At 40.9% G+C, this 9,888-nt stretch overlaps 1 long non-coding RNA gene across 1 annotated transcript in view; it reads right to left on the bottom strand.

Moving 5' to 3' along the window:
- Positions 1 to 5,073: 5,073 nt before the first annotated feature.
- LOC109549028 (uncharacterized) overlaps positions 5,074 to 9,888 on the bottom strand; it is a 124,449-nt gene continuing 119,634 nt past the window's right edge. The window contains exon 4 of the long non-coding RNA XR_002175169.3: positions 5,074 to 5,139. This is a non-coding gene — a long non-coding RNA (uncharacterized lncRNA). The remainder of the gene's footprint in view (positions 5,140 to 9,888) is intronic.

Genomic DNA, 9,888 nt, shown 5'->3' with positions numbered 1-9,888 from the left:
TACAGCAGCCCTGGGAGACGAACACACTTGCTAAGGTATAGCTGACCCTTGACTGAACAGCCTTAATCTCTGAGTAGATGTTAGCTTCAAAATGGACCTTAGAGGAGATTATGTCCAACCCTTTCATTTTACAAATAAGATAATTGAGACGTAGGATTTGCTCACAATTATACAACTGGTAACCACGATAAAACAGCAGAGTCCCAGGAAAGCTCTCAGTCTGCCCCACATTGACGGGGGGTCAGGGACACCATTCTCAACCTAGCTGGAGTGACACTCTGCAATCATCCTAGGATATCATCTAAGCTAAAGGATTCTCCAGAATGACGGACAAGTGGCATCCTTTCCACAACTGCCATCTCTGCAGCATGTAAATGGGCACCGAGCTGAAGAACACAGTTCAAATTGAACTGTAGTGAAAATTTGCCGTTGTTCTTTTTACTGCTCAAGAAAAATATCTAAGATCTAATATCTAAGATCACCCTAACCCTCTAGGACAAAGTATTTTCCTTCTTTGTGAATTAGCCATAAAGAAAAAGTTACCCAAACACAGTTCATTGTTTAAAGATTGACTGCTCCACACATCCTAAAGAAATGATAAGAAACTACCCAGTCAGCAACGTAGACATAAAAAAATAAAATAAAAAAAGGAGAGAAAGAAAGCGAGTTCCACCCAGAACAAATAGATTTCCTATAGCTCTGTGATGTTTCTTATCTAGACGAAGGCTTTGTTTTCTTGTCAATCAACCCCAGCAGACCATCCGAGGCTTGGCCACACCTTGGGCTGGGGAATGCTCAGGAAGGAATGTGGGAAGCTAGAGGGGAGAGGCAGTTTCCTGATGGGTCAGCTGCTAGCAAGTATCTGGACCCTGGGAAAGTCTTGATGGAGGAATTCCTCTCCTTGGAGAGGAACTGGAACAGCAGAAACAATGCCGTGATCCGCTGGTGGTGACTCCCAGGTCACAGCTTGAGGAACGCAGGCCACCGGCAGCGGGTTATATCACATGTCCCAGGCTCTCAGCAGCGTGTGCTTTACTGCCCTGGTTCAATCCAGCGGCCAAGACACAGTACTTATCTCAAGGCAAGTTCTCTGTGAGGGAGACAATTTGCTTCACACGAGATTAAAGCATAAGAATAATGCAAAAGGCAAACCAGCTAAGAAAAGTCCCCTTAGGACCTCCAGATTGCCATCTTCTTGGTTGATAGTTCTTCCAAACGAAAGGTATGTTTTGACTACCAACATGATCCCTGTATGTGCAGTTTGATTCATCTGCAGAGATGTGAGTACTTGAGAAGGTGTCCTCCCACGTAAAGCAGCTCAGGGACTATATAACAATTAATTACAGGGCCACTTCCCATGCTTCTCACCCCGGTGTGCCCATGCCCTTTAAGGACAGCATGCCAGGAGACACATGGAGACTGTCCTCCTTGGCCAGAGCGCCACTGAGAGTAACACATTTAGTGGCGGCTAAAATAGTTTACTTCTATATCAGTTTTTCTCCCATACAGAAAAATTTCTTCTCTGACTTCCAAAATTAAGCTATCGGTGAGGAAGCATTTAACAATTATAAGTTTCCTCCAGTTAGATCAGTGCAGAGGAGAGCCAAAATAAACCAAGAAAAATCAATAAAAGTGCACTATTCCGAACAAGATTTCCTACTTCTTAAGAGACTAGCTGGACAGCAGCTGTTACCGTAATTTATTTGCCTTATTTTCTCTTTCCCTTAGAGATGAGTGGGACACTTAGCTCTTCCTAAGCATTTTGGAGGCCTCCATGGCCTTCAAATCTGGTGCACTGGTGACCTCTAGAGGCCACAATTTTGGTCTAGGCACTATGTTAACAGTGAAAAATCCTTTGCTCTGGGGAGGTAAATACATTATCAATTTTATAGCTGCTAAATGGCTTTTAGCTCTTAAGCATAAAAAAGATCCAAGCAATTATCTTCCTTCAGGTAAAATCTCCAAGGTGTCAAATGATCCATTTTCCTTTAAATGATAGAGAAGTTTGCTGTTGATGAAAATCTAAGAAAAGATGGACTTTTTTCTCTCCCAAGATGGAACTCATTTTCCAAAGGATTCCAACTTGGCCGGAACATTAGATCCTGGCTTAGGTGGATGTCTTCAGCTATCTTTTGCCTGTTCCCCACGCCTCAGTGTCCTGCCCAATTCTCAACACAAGAACTTGAGAATGTTAGAAAAAGTATGCAAAGAAGTTAGTCTTGAATCCCTCTAAGCTGACAGGGCTTGGCATTTCCCAAAGTTGAGTGGAACCACCAGCCACGCTTCTCCACATTCTCCCTCATCAGAAGAACAATTCAATCAGCTGAGTTGGGGCTGGGGAGGCACTCAGGGCCATAGATATTGGGTGGAGGCAAAATTGTACAAAGGGGCACTAATGTCCCTTAGGGCTTCCCTGAGGTCCTAGGACGGGGCTGCCTTTCCATTCTCACACAAAGCCAGGACCCTGACTCACTTCCTCTCTCACGCAGTAACATCCACTCCAGGCTACATATCAATGGGGACAGAGATCAGCCTAAGACCTCAAATGCAGTGTAAGACCATTTAGGAGTAGGTCACAGCACCAGTGAATAAAAAGTACTTTTATTTAAAACCATCTGCATTCTGGGTACTTTGTCAGGTACTTATTATCCGTCATCTCTCATATTCACAACAGCCCTGCCTGGCAAATATTATTCTCTTCATTCTACTGTTAATAAACTGAAACTCAGAGAGCTCAGCTTGGCAAAATGACACTGGGAAGTTCACTTGTACATGTGCTCTTTCCAGGGTATCACAAAGCTTCTATCATCATCAAATGTTAGAGCAGAAAAGGACCGCTGCACTCATAGTTTAATCAATTCACTTTATAAATGAAGACATGGAAGAAGTAAAATGATGGACCTGAGGCCACGCACGTAAGTGGCAGATCTGGAACTAACGGCGGGAATTTAAATTCCCCATCCAGTGCTTGGGTCACTACGGAACCCATAATAATTCCCTTCTTGCCTTTGCAGGAGCTATAGAGGATCACTATGAGATCAGGATAAATACTAGAAAGTAATTCCCCTGTAACATCCATTCTCCCATTTACCTTATCCTGGATTTCCACAGGGGAGAGCTCTTTCTGAGAACCCCCAGGGAACCCTACGAGGCCCCTACCTCTGAACCCAAGGCCTCCCTCGCCGTCTTCTCCTCAGTGCAGGAGCCCTTACGTACATCGATATGGAAAGAATGGGCTCTCCAGGGCAGAAGTGAAAGTCCATCAGAAGAATAAAGAACAGCAAGCCTTAAAATTCAAGATTAGGAGAGAGATGATGGTAGAGATTGGAAACCCAAATGGCATTTCCACAGCTGGAAATTTTCTTCTTTCCTAAGAAACTGCTCATCATGACTTCTGGAAAGCCCCATTAATTTCTCAGCAGGTCAGTTTCTGCTGCTAATATCATGTTTAAGTTCTGTAAAAAGATATTCTTAGCCTGCTAAGGTTTACGAATAAATGATAAAAGTGTGGCATACTTTAAATTGGACTGTTCTACTGATAAAGGATAGAATGATAAGAACACAAAACTATACAATCCATTTATGACACGAGAATGGGTATTCAATCAATTTTACTTCTATGTCTCCTTTCTACTGCTCAATTCTTGCCCCGTCCATCAAGTTAGCACTTCTGAAACTCGTATCGGCAAAATGTTGTTAGCAGATCTAGTGAAGACTTGTTACATCAAGAGGCTAAAGCTAGTAACAAAATAGTTGTTTGAAGACTATCTGGTAATTTCAATGATCTCTGTTAGCACGGTCCCATCATGGTTGATGACTGAGTTTTCAGTGACTCATCTTTGCAGTAAAAGGAAGGGGTTTCTGGGAACCACCCAGACCTTCAAGGACAGTTGTTCAAGAGTGACAAGAAATCAGGGGCTTCCTACCTGGTCTAAGGAACTCGAAAAATTGAATCTTGTTAGTTTGACCTTTAGGAATCATTGCTGACAGTCAGTTAGGAAAATTCCCATGTTGGTTGGCCAATGAGCTAGAGTTTTAGTAACCCCTATAAAAATACAGGGAGACGAACAGCCATGTACCATGAGGGGTCGCCCGGCTATAGCACTGCGATGGAGTAGAAGAAACAGAGTTAAAGAGCTCTGATGCTTTAAGGCTTCCCCTGAGTCTTGACGTCTAACCTGCCTTGTTCCACTTTCAAGGCCAGCAGGTGGACTGGCATTACAACAGTCACTAATTAGAAAAGCCCTTTTAACCTTCCCCTCCATCCTTTTGCCAATGTGGAGCAGTTCATAACAGAATTGCAGCGGGGCTCCCAGCTAGCAGGAGACTGAAAACGTTTTCTTGAGGATTTTGTGCTGCTCACGTTTTCTAGTTCCTTACCTGAGGAAGAATGGTTAGTATAGTGTTATGAGTGGGTTTTCAAATTTAGCTATTATTTCTGCAATAGCCACTTACTGAGTTATGTCTAGGGCTGAACGGACTGCTATCTAATCTCTCACCACTGCAGCGGGGAAGTCTGGGCACACCGAAATCTCTCACACCATGCCGTAAAGCAAACACATCCTTCTTAGTAAGTGAATGCCTAATAACCATTAAAAGCAGAGGGAAAGAGACCTTTCAGCTGAGAAGTGCTACAGGCAGTAAAGTAGAGAAGAGAGAAGAAGCACTTAAAAGTTTTTGAGATAATTGTCTGGATAAATATGAAATGCAAAATTTGAAAATTATCTAGGCTCAAGAGCAGAAGTTATTTATTCTTAAAACAGTCTTTTAAAGAACTAAATGCCACTGGTTCTGAGCTTGAGAGATAACTTTGAAAGTAGGTAGATTTCCACCTTAAAGAATGTTGCTAAAACCCATCTAATCCACCACCTGCCTCATTTCCTTCCTTAGTTCTTAGGGGTGAAAAGAGAGCTCCACTATATTCTCCAAGCCAATGACACATTCCTGTTTTCAGAGATTTTGAAGTATCAAAATAAATATGTACCTTAAAACTTAATACTGTAATAAGAAGTCTGAAGATAGGGACTCTGTGGTACCTTCAATGATGATAATATGAAACTGGCTCCTTTTGTTCTTCTGTTTCATGGGGCTTGTGTTCTCATGGTCACAAGATGGCTGCTATAGCACCAGGCATCATGTCTACATTTGAAGGAGGAAAATGGAAGGAGGACAGGATAGCAGTGACACAACTGCAATTTTATCTGGAAAGCAAATCCTTTCCAGAAACCTCCTAGCATGATCTCTCTTTCATTGTCCATAACATAGTCCTATGACCTCATATACTGCAAGGAAAGCTGGAAAATGTAGTAGCTGCAAAGTAGAACGCAATTTCTGACTAGTTTAACCTTATCTCAAAAGGAAATGAACCTATATAATGACTATTCCAAACAAAATCAAGGTTTATTAGCAAGACAGGAGGCAAGAAATAGCTTTGGGAATGTTTAGGAGGCAACTAGCTATGACTGCTACATACTGTAAAAAAGGAAAAGAAAAAAGACATTCTTTTAAAAATTTAGCTACTTTTCTTAAATTAGCAGTTAGAGAAAATCTGTGACCAGATTTTAGACCAGAGAAATAATCATCAGGGGTCTAATAGAGACTGGGCCATTTATAAAAGTTACTGACTTTTTTCAGTGATCTAGAACTCACTAACATACTGCTACACAGATGCTATAAATTTCAGACTTTTAATTTCAAATCTGTTATTATGTGCTTCATCCCCCTTCCCTATCAAATGCTGGATATTTTCAATAGCATCTCTGCCTATAAGATATCAATGAGATTAATCAGTTTTTCTGTTTGATATTTTATCAAATTAGGGCTAATTTTTTGGTATGATTAAAGGCTAGCAACTTCAAAAGCCTCATTTAATGGATTATTTCCATTTCTGGTATGGCTAATGCATAGGCTAAAAGAGGAAAACTACTGGGGAAGTTCTACCTTTTCATGGCCCTGAATGTGTTGTTACCTATCCAATACGTGGAAGCTTTTATCAGCATACAATTAGCATAAGGTGTATACCCTTCTCCTCCTGCAATAAGTAATCAGTAATGAAGAATAATGAACTCCTCTGACACCTCCTGTGGAGTTTATTAAATGAATGCTAAACCTAAAGTAATACGAAATCCCCTACAAGTAGCCAATCCTGGCATGTGACTGGATTCAGAATAATATTGGAACAAGAGCATTGAGCTCCATTCTACTTTTTGTTAACAGCTCTTTAGGAGTCAATCTTCACCAAGAGTCCCTCAGGGGAAAGAAGGAACCCTATTATTGTTCGACCTGAGTAGTCTGTAACGCACCAGGATTTTATGTAAACCTGACATGAGAGAAATACAAGGCAGCTAGTGAATTAAAGAGTCTCCAAGCGTAGGCGACAGGATGAACTTTGAGGCGAGGTGGTCAGGATTTGTCATGGCTCCCCTACTTACGTGCTGTATGACTTTCGTCACTTACTTATTCTCCAAGTTTCGTATGGCCTAGCACATTTCCTACCCAGGGTAGATATTCAGCAAGTGGCTGATACCAACATCCAGGCTCCTTCTCAAGGTCAAACTTAGAAGGTACGAATGTGATTTGGGGTTACCCAGCAAGCTGCTGACGTCCCCCAAGAAAACACATCACCTGCCATGTGACAAGTCCTAGGACCCAGTGACCCACGCCTTTGGTTTACAATGAGGTGGCACTTCCCACAGATCATAAGATCTCTAAGGGCAAACGTTTTTATTAACCTTTGCAGCTACTTTTATTTCTAGCCTCGATCTTCTTCTGTTTTAATACATTAGGGACTACATAAATGTTTACAGAAAGAATTACACTAATTTCATTTAAATGCAAAGAGTCCTTGAGTTTATATCTATTTACGGGAGGAAAAAAAAACAAAACAAAACTATCAGGTCCCTTTCAAAAGGAACAGGGAAGGGAGAGGAAATGAGAATAGGTCCCAAATAGTAAGCGACTGTCACAGAGGGCCTTTGTTGGATTACCTAGAGACAGAAGAAGCATGAACCTAGGACACCAACAAGGCAGAAGCACCAAAAGAAGTTTTAGAAGATAATTTTATAGCTTCAGGAAAAAAATAATCACAACAACAAAATGTAGTCATCATGGAAAAGATCAGAACTTACTTTTCAATACGGCTATGTATTCTTTTAAATTAAAATAAGGAGGAGGTGTGTCTTAAAATGTTTTCAGACTTTTAAGGCCCCCAAAGATTTCAGTGTGGTCTTACTGGAGGCGTGGGAAAAACCTGACAAACACTGCCTGTCCCAGGGGCTCAGGTTAATATCAGCAGAGGTAAATACATTGATAGTATGCATCATCGCACAGCAACTGTGGTTCATGCCAACATGTTTGCTCCAGGTAGAGATTTAGACATGGCTATCAACTCAAAGGACTACAGGGCTGAAACAGACATTTTCGTTCATCTTCTCAACACCACCTTCCTCCCTTCTACCTTCCTGGTAGAATCCCAGTTGTGTTCAGATATACACCTTCCTCCAGGTACAGTTCAGTGGTTTTCAGTGTATTCACAGAGTTGTGCAAACATTTACCTAATGCCAGAACATTTCCATCATCCCCAAAGAAACTCCACACCCGCAAGCAGTTGCTCCCTATTCCCTCCTCCGAGGCCCTGGTAACCACTAATATACTGTCTCTCTATATTTACATTTTCTTGATATTTAATATAAACAGAATAAAAAATATGTGATCTTTTGTGACTGGCCTCTTTCACTTAGCACAGTGTTTTCAACATTCTTCTATGTTGTAATATGTATTGATACTTTATCCCTTTATGTTGACAAATCATATTCCACTGTATGGATATACCACATTTGATTTATCTATTTATCAGTTAAATAACATTTGGGTTATTTCTACTTTTGGACTATTATGAATAATGCTGTTGCAAATGTTTGTGTAGAAGTTTTGTGAATACATAGGTGTTTACTTCTCTTGGGAATTTTGTTTTTACTCGGAGTGAGGCTGGGCATTATGGGAAACTTTTGAGCAGCATAATAATTTACATTTTAAAAGGACTATCTTGAATCCTATGTTAAGAATAGGTTGTAATTGGGAAAGGATGGAAGCAGGGATCAGTTTGAAGCTGTTACAGTCAGCCAAGTGAGAGTGACTTAGCCCAAGATTGCAGCAGTGGTAGTGGTAAGAGCCTATAAATATACTGAAAGTAGAGGTAACTAGATTCCCAGATGGAGGTGACATGGAGTGTGAGGTAAAACAAAGTATGGAGAAAGACTCCAAGGTTTCTGTCCTGAAGAACAAGAAAAGTGGAGGTGTCATTTACTGAAAGGAGAAATATTGGGGTAGGAACAGGTTGAGGGAGATCAAAAATTTGGGGTTAGTTGTTCAATAGATACCCAAGGAGAGATTCGGGGATATCCAGTGAGATCTAGAGTTTGGAGAGGAATATGGGCTGAAGATATAAGTTTCAGAAGTTCAGTGTACAATGGTATTTAAAATATAAACATCTCAGATTCTTTTAAACCAGGTAACATCCCTACCTCCCTCTCTTCAATACTCTGTGGGTCCAACCGCTAGCTTCTCTGACAAATTCCCCAGCTGTGCAGGGAAATACCCACAAAGCATCATCCTATATATCCTAGGGCACAAATGATTGCATGGGCAGCAAAAAAAAAAGCTGTGGCCTTTTGTCTTGCCCAGTGCAGAAGGTATCTTATCCTTTCTACAAACCTTTTGCAGTGCCAGCCCTGGTCAGCACTCAATGTTGCTAGCTGTAACCTTATCTCATTGGACTCTTTCCATGTCTACCAGCCTGTTGGCTCTTGGAGGGCAGGAACTGTCTTACAGTCTGTGCATTCGTTTTCTATTGCTATTGTAACAAACTGCCACAAATTTAGTGGCTTAAAATGACACAAAATTATCGTCTTACCCTTCTGGAGGTCAGAAGCACAAAATCAGTCTCACTGAGCTAAAGGTGAGATGTCAACGGGGTTAGGTTGCTTTCTAGAGGTTCCAGGGGAGAATCCATTTCCTTGTCTTTCTCAGCTTCTGGACACTACCTGCACTCCAGCTCATGGCCTCATTTTTTTCCATCTTCAAAGCCAACAACGTGGGGCTGAGATCTTTTTACGTTGCCATCTCATTGGTCCTCCTCCTTCTGATTCCTTTTTCCACTAATAAGCACCCTTGTGATCACACTGGGCCCACCTGAGTAATCCAGGATACTTTCCCCATTTCAAAATCAGATGATCGGCAACCTTAATTCCCCTTTGCCATGTAACCTTTTTACCATTTCCCGGGAACAGGATGTGGAAATCTTTGGGGCAAATCTTTTTCTGTATACCATGGTCTGGAATCGATAGCTCTGAGCACAATGCTTAGTGCATTCCAGCGCTCAATGAATGCAAATGAATGAATGAATGAATTAATATAGGCACTCTCAGTGGCTATAGCTGGGTGTTTTCCTCCAAACTCAGAAAATAGCCTACTATTAAGGAGCACACCTGCTCAGTCTATTTTTAGTGGGACTCGGGAGAAGAGAGAGAGATGTAAAGCAGTTTTTGAATAGTTTAAAATTAGCATCTCGGTAATTTAGGATACCTTACAAATTAGGTATCAGTAGATGAAAGGAGTAGAAAACCTTAAGGAAAGAACACATTCGATACCTAATCTTCTACCAATATACAGCAAGTAGATAATAAAAATGAACATATACATATTCATACATGTATAGCTGAATATATATATAGCTGAATCACTTCGCTGTACACCAAAAACTAACACAACACTGTAAATCAACTATACTTCAATTTTAAAAAAACAAAACAAAAAAATCTTACCTGTAGCTTATTGTATGAAGCCTACTCTTTACTTATGGGCTTGTGATACTAAGTAATCCAGAGAATT

The sequence above is a fragment of the Tursiops truncatus genome, chromosome 3 (genome assembly GCF_011762595.2).
Source record: "Tursiops truncatus isolate mTurTru1 chromosome 3, mTurTru1.mat.Y, whole genome shotgun sequence".
Classification (NCBI taxonomy): Eukaryota; Metazoa; Chordata; class Mammalia; order Artiodactyla; family Delphinidae; genus Tursiops; species Tursiops truncatus.
Note: the sequence above shows the minus strand (reverse complement) of the source record. Positions and strands in the feature narration are given on the sequence as shown.